Genomic DNA, 10,054 nt, shown 5'->3' with positions numbered 1-10,054 from the left:
GTTGAAAGCTGGAAGCTTTTGACATGATGTGCCACTGAGCTACGGCCGTATCACACAAAGGGTGGGAAATGTGCACAAGCTGGCAGCATGGATTGGGGAAATTGCCCATTGAACATCTATAAAGTGACATTGGAGAATGTGCACATCTGGAGACTGTTAAGATAGAAAATGTATAGATTTGACAGTCAACATACCACTTCGGGCGCTATGGCTACTTCTCATGCAATGTGCAAATGTCTAGAGTAATTCAGATTCTCTTTGGTATGTTCACCTATGTGTGTGTGCATTTTATTTAATGTGAATATCTTGAATTTATAAGGTGACATAGAAATTCTGTTGAATATATGTGTAAATTTGTTCATGTATTTTATTTCTATGCAATATAATTTGCTGGGTGACCCACAGCAATAACAGTAACTAATAATAATAACAACAATAATTAGTATGAATTAAAACATTAATGCGGACATTAAATACAGTAATATAAAATGCACGTTTATGTATCCTAGTGTGCACTTTTTGCTTTTATAAATTCTGTTCATAAAGACGTACATTTGTATTTGTGTACATACACACACAAATCATGGTGCATCTGTGATTTATTTGATGGGAGCATTTTGCATTGGCGCACACAAAGATAGAGGTATACTGCACCTGAATTTTACTTATTTGATGGGAGCATTTGATTGAGCATATTGGTGTATGTATTAAACTTTCTGTATGTATACTATGAGCTGCAGGATGTGCCAGACGACATTGTGAATATGCAAGCCTGAGTGGTTTTGTCCTGTTGGGTGAACTCGGCTGCTGAGAGTTATTTATTTATATTTATTTATTATTGCATTTATATCCAGCCTTTTTTCCTTCAAGGGACCCAAGGCAGCATACATAATCCTTCTCTCCATTTTATCCTCACAACAACCCTGTGAGGTAGGTAGGGCTGAGAGTCTGTGACTGGCCCAAAGTCACCCAGCGGGTTTCCATGGCGGAGTGGGGACTAGAACCCAGATCTCCCGACTCCCAGTCCAACACTTTAGCCACTACACCACCACATTTGAGGGTTAAACAACCCTTGCATAACCCTATAACAAACTGAGGATTATGCAAGTGTTGTTTATCTAGGGTGTCCATATGCAAAGGAGGACAGGGCTCCTGTATCTTTAACAGTAATGTAGGAAAGGGAATTTTAGCAGGTGTCAATTGAAGTGGGTGAAATTCCCTCTTCATCACAACAGTTAAAGCTATAGTAGAGTGGCCAGATACAAAAGAGGGCAGGGCTTCTGCAGCTTTAACTGTTGTGATGAAGAGGGGATTTCACTGAAATTCCCTTTTCTACATTACTGTTAAAGATACAGGAGCCCTGTCCTCCTTTTCATATGGACACCCTAGTTTATCCCAAAAAAACCCTCGGTAGCCAGGTTCGCACAACATGGCAAACAAATCCTGTTTGAGTTTACATATTCAAAATGTTACCCAGCATGGACCAAAGCTCATCATGGTTTAAACAACCCGTGATAAACCTAGTGTGTCATGCGAACTGGGCAACTATCTTTTACAATCCTGTACATGTCTACTCAGAAAAGTAGGATTTAAAAAAAATATTGCTACAAGAATTTAATATACCGTAATGTGAACTACTGTTTTAGTTTAGATTGCTGTTGAAAGCTTTATGTTAACCAAATATGGTGGTTGGATACAGGTTTAGTGTAATTAAGATAGGGTGACCATATGGAAAGTTGGACAGCGCTCCTGTATCATTCACAGTTGTATAGAAAAGGGAATTTCAGCAGACGTCATTTGTATATATGGAGAACCTGGTGAAATTCCCTCTTCATCATAACAGTTAAAGCTGCCCTCTTTTAAATCTGGTCAGTCTAGTATAGCTCCTGCAGCTTTAACTGTTGTGATGAAGAGGGAATTTCACCAGGTTCTCCATATATACAAATGACACCTGCTGAAATTCCCTTTTCTATGCAACTGTTAAAGATACAGGAGCCCTGTCCTCCTTTTCATAGGGTCATCCTAATTAAGAGTAATCCCACTGAAATCAATGACTAAGTTAGGTCCCATTGATTTCAATGGGCCTATTTTAAGTATGACTTCATCTGAATCCAGCCTGGTATATATGTATTTATTTATTTATTTAAAACATTTATATCCCGCCCTATATCATTAAGATCTCAGAGCGGCGTACAGATAAAAGCATACAGTATAAAACGGTAATATACGCAGCTAAAGACAAATTAATACATGCATGCATGTATTACAGTGACGAACAAAACAGAAATAATAATTTTTTTAAAAGCAGTTTCATTTTCTGCCTTTTTCAGCTGCCATGAATCCATATGTTATAATAATCCATATCTTATAATTTTGTTGTGTATTTTTTAATTGTTTATGGTTTTGTTTCCCTCCCCCCCCCCATGTATATTTTAAACTTTGTAAGGCCGCCTTGAGGCCCAGGATACTAATAATAATAATAATAATAATAATAATAATAATAATAATAATAATAATAAGTGAATTCCTATCAAGAGCAGCCGAAGAAGGCAGAAGCCAAAACGTTTTGCTTTAAGAAGTTAACATTTTTTGTTACTTCCTCGTACAGTGATTAATTGCATCCTTCTGGGATGCAGAAGAAACTTCTTTGAAGTGATGTTTGATGTTTTAAATGTCGGTTTTTGGTGTGTGTGTTTTTGGTATTGCATTGAAGGTTATTCGTATATGGGCTTTTATTTTAAGGATTCCTGGAATGAGATGTGTTTTGACTGCATATTGTATTTTATTTACACATTTCAAATTTTGATATTATTAATAATGAACACCCAATAGTCCCATAGACCTTAAAAGGTGTGTGGGGGGGGGAAATACAAAAATAAAAATAAAACACTCCTGAGGTAAATTGCGTGTGGAAGGGAGTGGGCGGAGCAACGGAGGAGGATTAGCTCCCCCTCCCTTTAGAATTGAGCGCGCCAACCGTCACGGGCGCGAGGACGGAGACCACGCGCTCGCTCCCTCTCCTCTCGTCCAATCCCAAGCCCCCTCCCATCCCCGTCGCTCACCTTTCTGTCGCTCTTAGCGTTGTGGTGTTTTTTTTTTATAAGAGAAACACTTCCATCCTTGGCTCTGATTGGCCGCGGCTTCTTTGCCGGGGTCATGAGGTGGTTCCTCCTCCCTTCCTCCCACCGCACACACACACACACATATATATATATATATATATATACACACTCACACACGCACCGGGTCCGGCAGCCAATGAGGAGGCGCGATACTGGCATGTGGCGCTGGCCTGTCTGGGGGTGGTTGCTGGGTGTCTCTTTGGTTGTGTGAGGAAGAGGAGGAGGAAGGAGAAGAAGGAGGAGGAGGAGGAAGAAAAGCAAAACACCCCAAAAGAGAGAAGGCTGCTATGATTATTGCTTGAGCCTCTCTCCCCTCACACCTTTTTGCATATACATCTCCCCACAGGGAGGAAGAGGGAGCAAAGAGGAGGGTGTGCATTTAGCTGGCTGGACTATCCCCCCCCCCGCCTTTCCTCTTCAGTATTCACCCACCTCCCTGCCTTTCTCCCTCAGCCCCGTTGGTTTCCTCCTCCTGTTATTGCCAGCCTCTCTCCCTCTTCTACTGAGCACAGTGGTCTCCTCCCACAACAGCCTCGTTCCCCCCTCCTCTTTTTTTGGGGGGCCCTCCCCCTCCATTAAAATATTGAGCGACCCTACTCCATAAGCATCAGAGAACCCACTTGAGCCAGTCTCTTTCCTCCTCCCCCCCGCTGCTTCCATTCATAATAGAGCCCCCCCATCATAGAGCCCTCTCTGTATTCCTCCATAATCTCTTTCTCTAGCCCTCGTTTTTTTGTGTGTGTTTCTGCCTGGAGCTTCCACAGCCCTTCTTTACCCCCTCCAACAACGCCCCCCCCCCAGTACATATCCATTTTAGCCCTGCCCCCCCCTCGTCTCTTCTCTCCAGCCTTCCCCTCCCATTTTTCTTCTTTTAGACATTGCTTGGGATCACCATCACCACCACCTAACAAAGCCTACCGATGGTGTGATTCGTGAGGGGAAGGTAAGTAAGTAAGTTGTCTCCTTGATTGCTTTTGTTTATGAGTCATTTCTTTACACACTCACCCACCTTGGTTTGTGCAGGAGGGGATTGGTGAGGGGGGGGAGGAAGGAAGGTGTGTGTGTGTGTGTTTTGGTTGGGGGAGTGCAAAGGGCCCGTTTAAACACATCTGGTGTGATGGTGGTTTCACATGTGACTTAATTTTGGGTAGAGAAACTGAGGCTTTTGTTCCTGTATATTGCATTAAAGGGTCAATGTAAATCTCTTAAATTTGCTTTCTAGCCCCTCATCTGGGGGGATTTGTGTTTTTGTGTGTTATGAATCAGAATGACTGGGGTCTTCCTCACATGCCTCTTGAATGAATATAGGGGAGTACATGTGGGTAAAATTAAAAAAAAAAAAGAGAGGTTAACATTGCTAATTCATTACATTTGCATTCTGCCGTTCCTGTTACTGCTAGATCTCTGGCTAGATTTGTCATGATGTGAAGCTACGAAAGGGTAAAAGGACAATATTTTCTCATGCATACACTTGTAATATATGAAAGATTTGTAGTTTTGGGGTGAGGGGGCGGGGAGAGGCTGTTCCATTTCTGGGTATAATATGGAAACGTCTCAAACTTAGTAGGGTTTCCCCCCCTTCTCTGCCTTTTCTTTTTTTTCTTTTTCTGTTGACACAACTTATGCATGAACTGCTTTAGTTGGTAATAAATTACTCTCTCACACTCTCTCTCACTAATGAAAGAAACCAGATAAGAATGGCGATTAGGGCTGGGTTTAACCTGGCCCCATTTTGTGAATGAATTGTGTGGCGACCTCTGATAGCATTAGGAGAAATGTGTTTAACATGGATAAAAGGATATACATTTAAAAGAGAGAAGTATATATATCAACCTATGAAATCAGTGGACATATGTTAAATTTTTGTTTTCAACTTGTGTAGTATCTTAACACACCAGTTCTTTTTAAAGTTTGGAAGATATTTGAGGAAAAGAGAGCGAGCAGGAAAAGTGCAGGGGTTTAACTGCTGAAAACTATAACTGTTAGAGAAGTTGGCTGTAAGAAAACAAAATGATTCATTCATTCATTGAAGCATGTGGTTGAGTTTGGTTTATTTTTGAACAGTGGCTTGCTGTTGTTTTTAATTTATGTTGACTGGATTTGCTTATGAACAGTTGTATTTCAGATCATTATATGACTATGGCATTTTACAAAAATTATCTCACCCCCTTTTGTGTGTGTGTGTGTGTGTATGCATGTGTGTGGGTCTACTTTTTGATCTGTTTTGTGAGTGTGAAATGAAACACAAGTCACAATTATTTACTGCTACAATTGAGTTAAACATTTGGCCTCTGGTTTTGAAAATGCATGTCAGGATTTAGCATACCTCTATGATGTTGAATAAAACAAACAAACATGAAATGTGTTATGTTCTGCAACAAGCAAATGTTTGCTTGGGCTAGTGTGTATTTTACTGAATTGTAGAATTATGGTATATATTACTCCTGTTGCTAACACTTAATTTAATTCTAACTGGGGACTCAGCCAGGTGCTAAATATATTTCACAACACTCATTTTGGTGTGTGTTTGTGTGTTTAGACTGCTTTTGTCAGATGAAGGGTGGAGGGGGAAATGAATCCGTATAGTTATGAATAATAAAAAAAATCTGATTAAAAACCAAGTGACTTTTTTGTTTTGTTCCTGGAGTTTGCACTGTAATTTATTTGCCAGGGTTGGTTTCTTGCTTTTAATGACCTGTTGTGGGTGGTGAACAGCCTCGCTAATCTATTAGTTGGTAAGGACTGAAGGGAACAGAGGGAGAAACCCACACAATGCCTAGGGTGGGGATTTTATTGTTCACTCACTCATAGTTGGGGCCATGCTTGCCTACAGAGAAATGCAGCCCTCCCCCTCCCTCCCATTGCTTTTTTAGCTGGGAAATATTGCTCCATGACTTCTATCTTTGCAAGGTTAGAAAGAGGCCATTCAAGGTGAATGGAAGAAAACCAAAATCCATTGAAAGCCACATATTTCCTGTTCCTTTTTCCTTAGGCCTGGCTCCTTCTGCTGTTCCTCTGTGTGTGTGCATTTCAAAGGTGAGAGTAGTAAACTCTAATACTGTCTCCTCTCATTCCTCTTTCCCCCACCCCTGCTCCCATTCCCAGAACTTTCCAGAGCAAAAAGGACTTCCTTACTGACTTCTGTGTTAGAGTTTAAACTAGCTCTTTTGGTGTGGGAGTGGCTGGAGAAGATGTGATTATTGTTTTGGACTAAAGTTGATGAAAAGCAGCAAAGGGCTAATACCTAGGGTTGACTGAGTTTGTCTAGTGAATGGACCGAAAGGTGTATGCAGGGACCTTAGCAGCCTTCCCTGCTTGGTGCACTCCAGATGCTTTGCACGTCAACTCTCCATAACTCCAAAGTGTTATGGCTGGGGCTGATGGGTGCTGTAGTCCAAAACAACTGGAGGGGACCAGTTTGGAGGCAGCAGTAAGATTAGAGCAAGGAAGACCACATTTGATTGGTAGAGCACAGTCCTTGCATGCAGACAGACGGCCCCAAGTGGAATCCCTCTCATCTCCATTTTAAAAAAGGATCAGGTGATGGGCAAGACTGTTCCTGAGATTGTGGAGAGGGGCTGTCAGACAGAGAAGACTACACTGGTTTAGATGGGAAAATAATCTAGCCTGATATAAGGCAGCTTCCTATGCTCCTAGAGTGATAGAGATTTGTACACGCCAGAATGAATGACTGCTCTCACTTGAACAGCATGTTTAACTCTGCCAAGTGCTCTCTCACTGCCCCTCCCCTGAGAAGCAGTTGTTTCCATTTTACAGATGAAGAATGGAGGATGAGGCAATGGCTTGTGAAATGACTAAGCTTCTGTTTCTAGTTGCCCAGATTTTAAATCCTGTTGGCCACACAGGCATTTGCAATTCCTTGGACTTAGTTGCTTGCTGTAATTCTCTTAAGATTCTATCCCCTTTCCCATTAAAACATCACTGATGTCGAAGCCTGATAACCTGTGGACTTCTGCCTCTGATCTCTGCCTATATTTGGAGTGCATTATGTATCCAAATAGTCTTGCAAGGTAGGCTAGGCAGATTAATGGTGACTTGCCCAAGGCAACCCAGTGGGCTTCATGGCTGAGCAGGAACTTGAATGTTAGTTCCTGATAAACTTGATTCAAAGCCACCTCCTGTTTGAGAAAAATATGAAAACATGATTAGTTTATGAACAGTAATGGGAACTTGCATATCAAGCACAGCCATTGCAGTGCAGAAGGAAGAATGCTTTGAATGACGGGAAATTCGTGACAGACAAAAGAGAGTAGCTATTCACAGATAACGTAGTCAAACAGTGGAATTTGCTGCTGCAAGATGGGGTAATGATTGTCACCTTGAGTGGGTTTAAAAGGGGGTTAAAAATTCACAAAGGATATGGCTATCAAGGACTACTAGTCATAATGGCAATATATCAGGTGTTGGACACCTCCAGACCGGGATGGGGTGGGGGGCAAATCTGGTCCTCTTAGGACGTTTCTTGCTTCCATTATATATCACTTCCAATATTGGTGGCAGTATGCCTCTGTTTGCCGGTTTCTGGGAAACATAACCAGGAGTCTGCTGTTGCACTCATGTCCTCCTTGTGAGCTTCCTATTCGGACAACTCACTGGTCCCTGTGGGAAAGAGAAGGTTGGACTAGATAAGTCTTTGGTCTGATCCAGCAGGGCTGCTGTTAACGTTCTTTTCCAACTGCAAGAAATATTTGTGTACAAACCAGTCTAGAGCAAAGGCAGTCTGTCTTCAGTCTTGTGTGGTCTTCTAGTACTAAATTCTCATCGCCCACAACCATATCTTAAATTTGCTACCATAGGTATATACACTCAGGATTCCTAGTTGGTGTAACTAGTCTGCATTAAGTGATGATTCTGAATCAAAAGTCCTCTGCTGGGTCAGATTAAGAACCCCAATAACCAGCAGGCGCTAAGTGGACTGACAGGCATGAGCCGGTAGTCCACCAGTGTTCTACCTTTTGCCATCCCTTCATCTACAGAAACCTCAAGGATGGAAATACTGGTCTTCTGCTTAGTTAGCTTTTGTGTCCCAATTATATTTCTTAACTTTCAAGCTTTCCTGGCAACTCTTCAAATGTACGTTGTTTCTTCTAAGGCCCTTGGCAATGTATGACAAATATTAACTAATCTCCTTCTAATGAAATTCCATCGATGCTTCTCTAGTAACCAGATTCCTTTGGCTTCAAGTCCACAATCCTTTTTCTTTTGCGCTTCTCTCCCTCTCCCCCCTCTCTCTTTGCCTTGCTTTTTGATCAGCACTTTATTCATAGGGAGGCCATTGTAAGATGTGGCCTCACCCAAAAATAGGTCAGTGGTGGAATGTATGCAAACGTTTGTTTGAGATTTTACTGGAACCTGATTTGTGGTGGGTGGTACTGTAATAACGAGCTTCAACAAGACTTTGTTCTAAAAATTTAACTTAGCCCTCCATATAGTTCTGTTGGCTCCTCTACTTAACTACAGAGGTCTCCCAAGGTATAATTCTTGAGTGTGTGAACAGGAACTGTGTTATTGGATTGAACCAAAGGAACATCTGTTCCATTACTCTTTTGCCCCAGTGTCCAGCCAATTTGCCCCAGTAGCCATCAGGGTATGAAAGGTCTTCCTCTGTGTTCCCAGCATATGGTTTTCTGAGGCTACATTGCCTCTGAACATAGAGGATGCATTTAGCTATCATGATTAATAGCCATTGATGGTTTGATCTTTCAAGGGTAGGAAGGAGTATAAAATATAATAATAATAATAATAAATTAATTTAATTCTTACCCGCCTCTCCCTTTGGATCGAGGCGGGGAACAACATTAGTACAGGAATCAACACATCTTTAAAATTCTTGATTTTACATTAATCTGGGTAGGCCTGCCAGAAAAGGCTAGTCTTCAAAGCTGCCTTAAAATCACAGAGGGAGTTAATATTACGAATCTCCTCTGGCAGGCTGTTCCATAATCCAGGGGCGACAGAAGAAAAGGTCCTCTGGGAAACTGATGTCAGCCTAGTCTTGGCTGACTGAAGTAAGTTCTCCCCAGAGGACTTGAATGTGCGAGGCGGACTGTATGGGAGAAGGTGATCCCGTAGATAACCTGGACCCAAACCATTTAGGGCTTTAAAGGTAATGACCAACACTTTGTACTTTGCCTGGAAACTAATCGGCAGCATTAGTTTAATAGATTGCATTAATAGACTGCAACTAATAGACTGCATTCCACTTCAAAAGGCACGATTTTCAGTGTATGTGTCCCAGTAACCAGCACTGCTAGAACAACAGGAGAACTGTCTTCTTGGTGAGCTCTACTGTATCTCCGTGGTAGAGCCACTGTTTTGCATGCAGGAGGTCCCAAGTTCAATACCCAGCAGCTCCAGGTAGGGCAGGAAAGAGTCCTGCTTGAAAAAACCTGCAGAGCCACTGCCAGACAGGGTCAGAAATACTGGGCTAGGTGGACCAAGGGTCTGACTCGGTTTAAGGCAGCTTCCTATGTCCCTAATCTCATCTCTCCTCTTCTCTCTACTCCCCCAGCTTTTATATACTTGGCTCGAGGGGCATAGCTTCTACACAGGCGTGATCAGTAAAAACCTCTGCTCACAAAATGCGAATTGATGGAAAATGCCCAAGCAGGCATGACTCTTAGATGCTGGTTTGGAATTCTTGAGGTGCATCTATTATTAAGGATGCTGATGTTCCTATTATTGATCGAACACACTCTGCATGACAGCCTCTGGAACAACATAACGTTGCCATCTTATAGAGTGGGCATAGCCTAAGCCTTTTGCCCAAGGGTAAGCTCTCATCGAGTACAATAGGCAGTGAAAGGGGTGAGCATGTCTGTCACCCTGAGCTCCTTGGAGGAAAGGCAGCATAAACATATAATTAAAATAGACAACGTGAATAGTCTTTGGGAATGTGGGGCATGCTTCAG

This window comes from Elgaria multicarinata, chromosome 20 (genome assembly GCF_023053635.1).
Source record: "Elgaria multicarinata webbii isolate HBS135686 ecotype San Diego chromosome 20, rElgMul1.1.pri, whole genome shotgun sequence".
NCBI lineage: Eukaryota > Metazoa > Chordata > Lepidosauria > Squamata > Anguidae > Elgaria > Elgaria multicarinata.
This window is presented reverse-complemented; position numbering follows the sequence as displayed.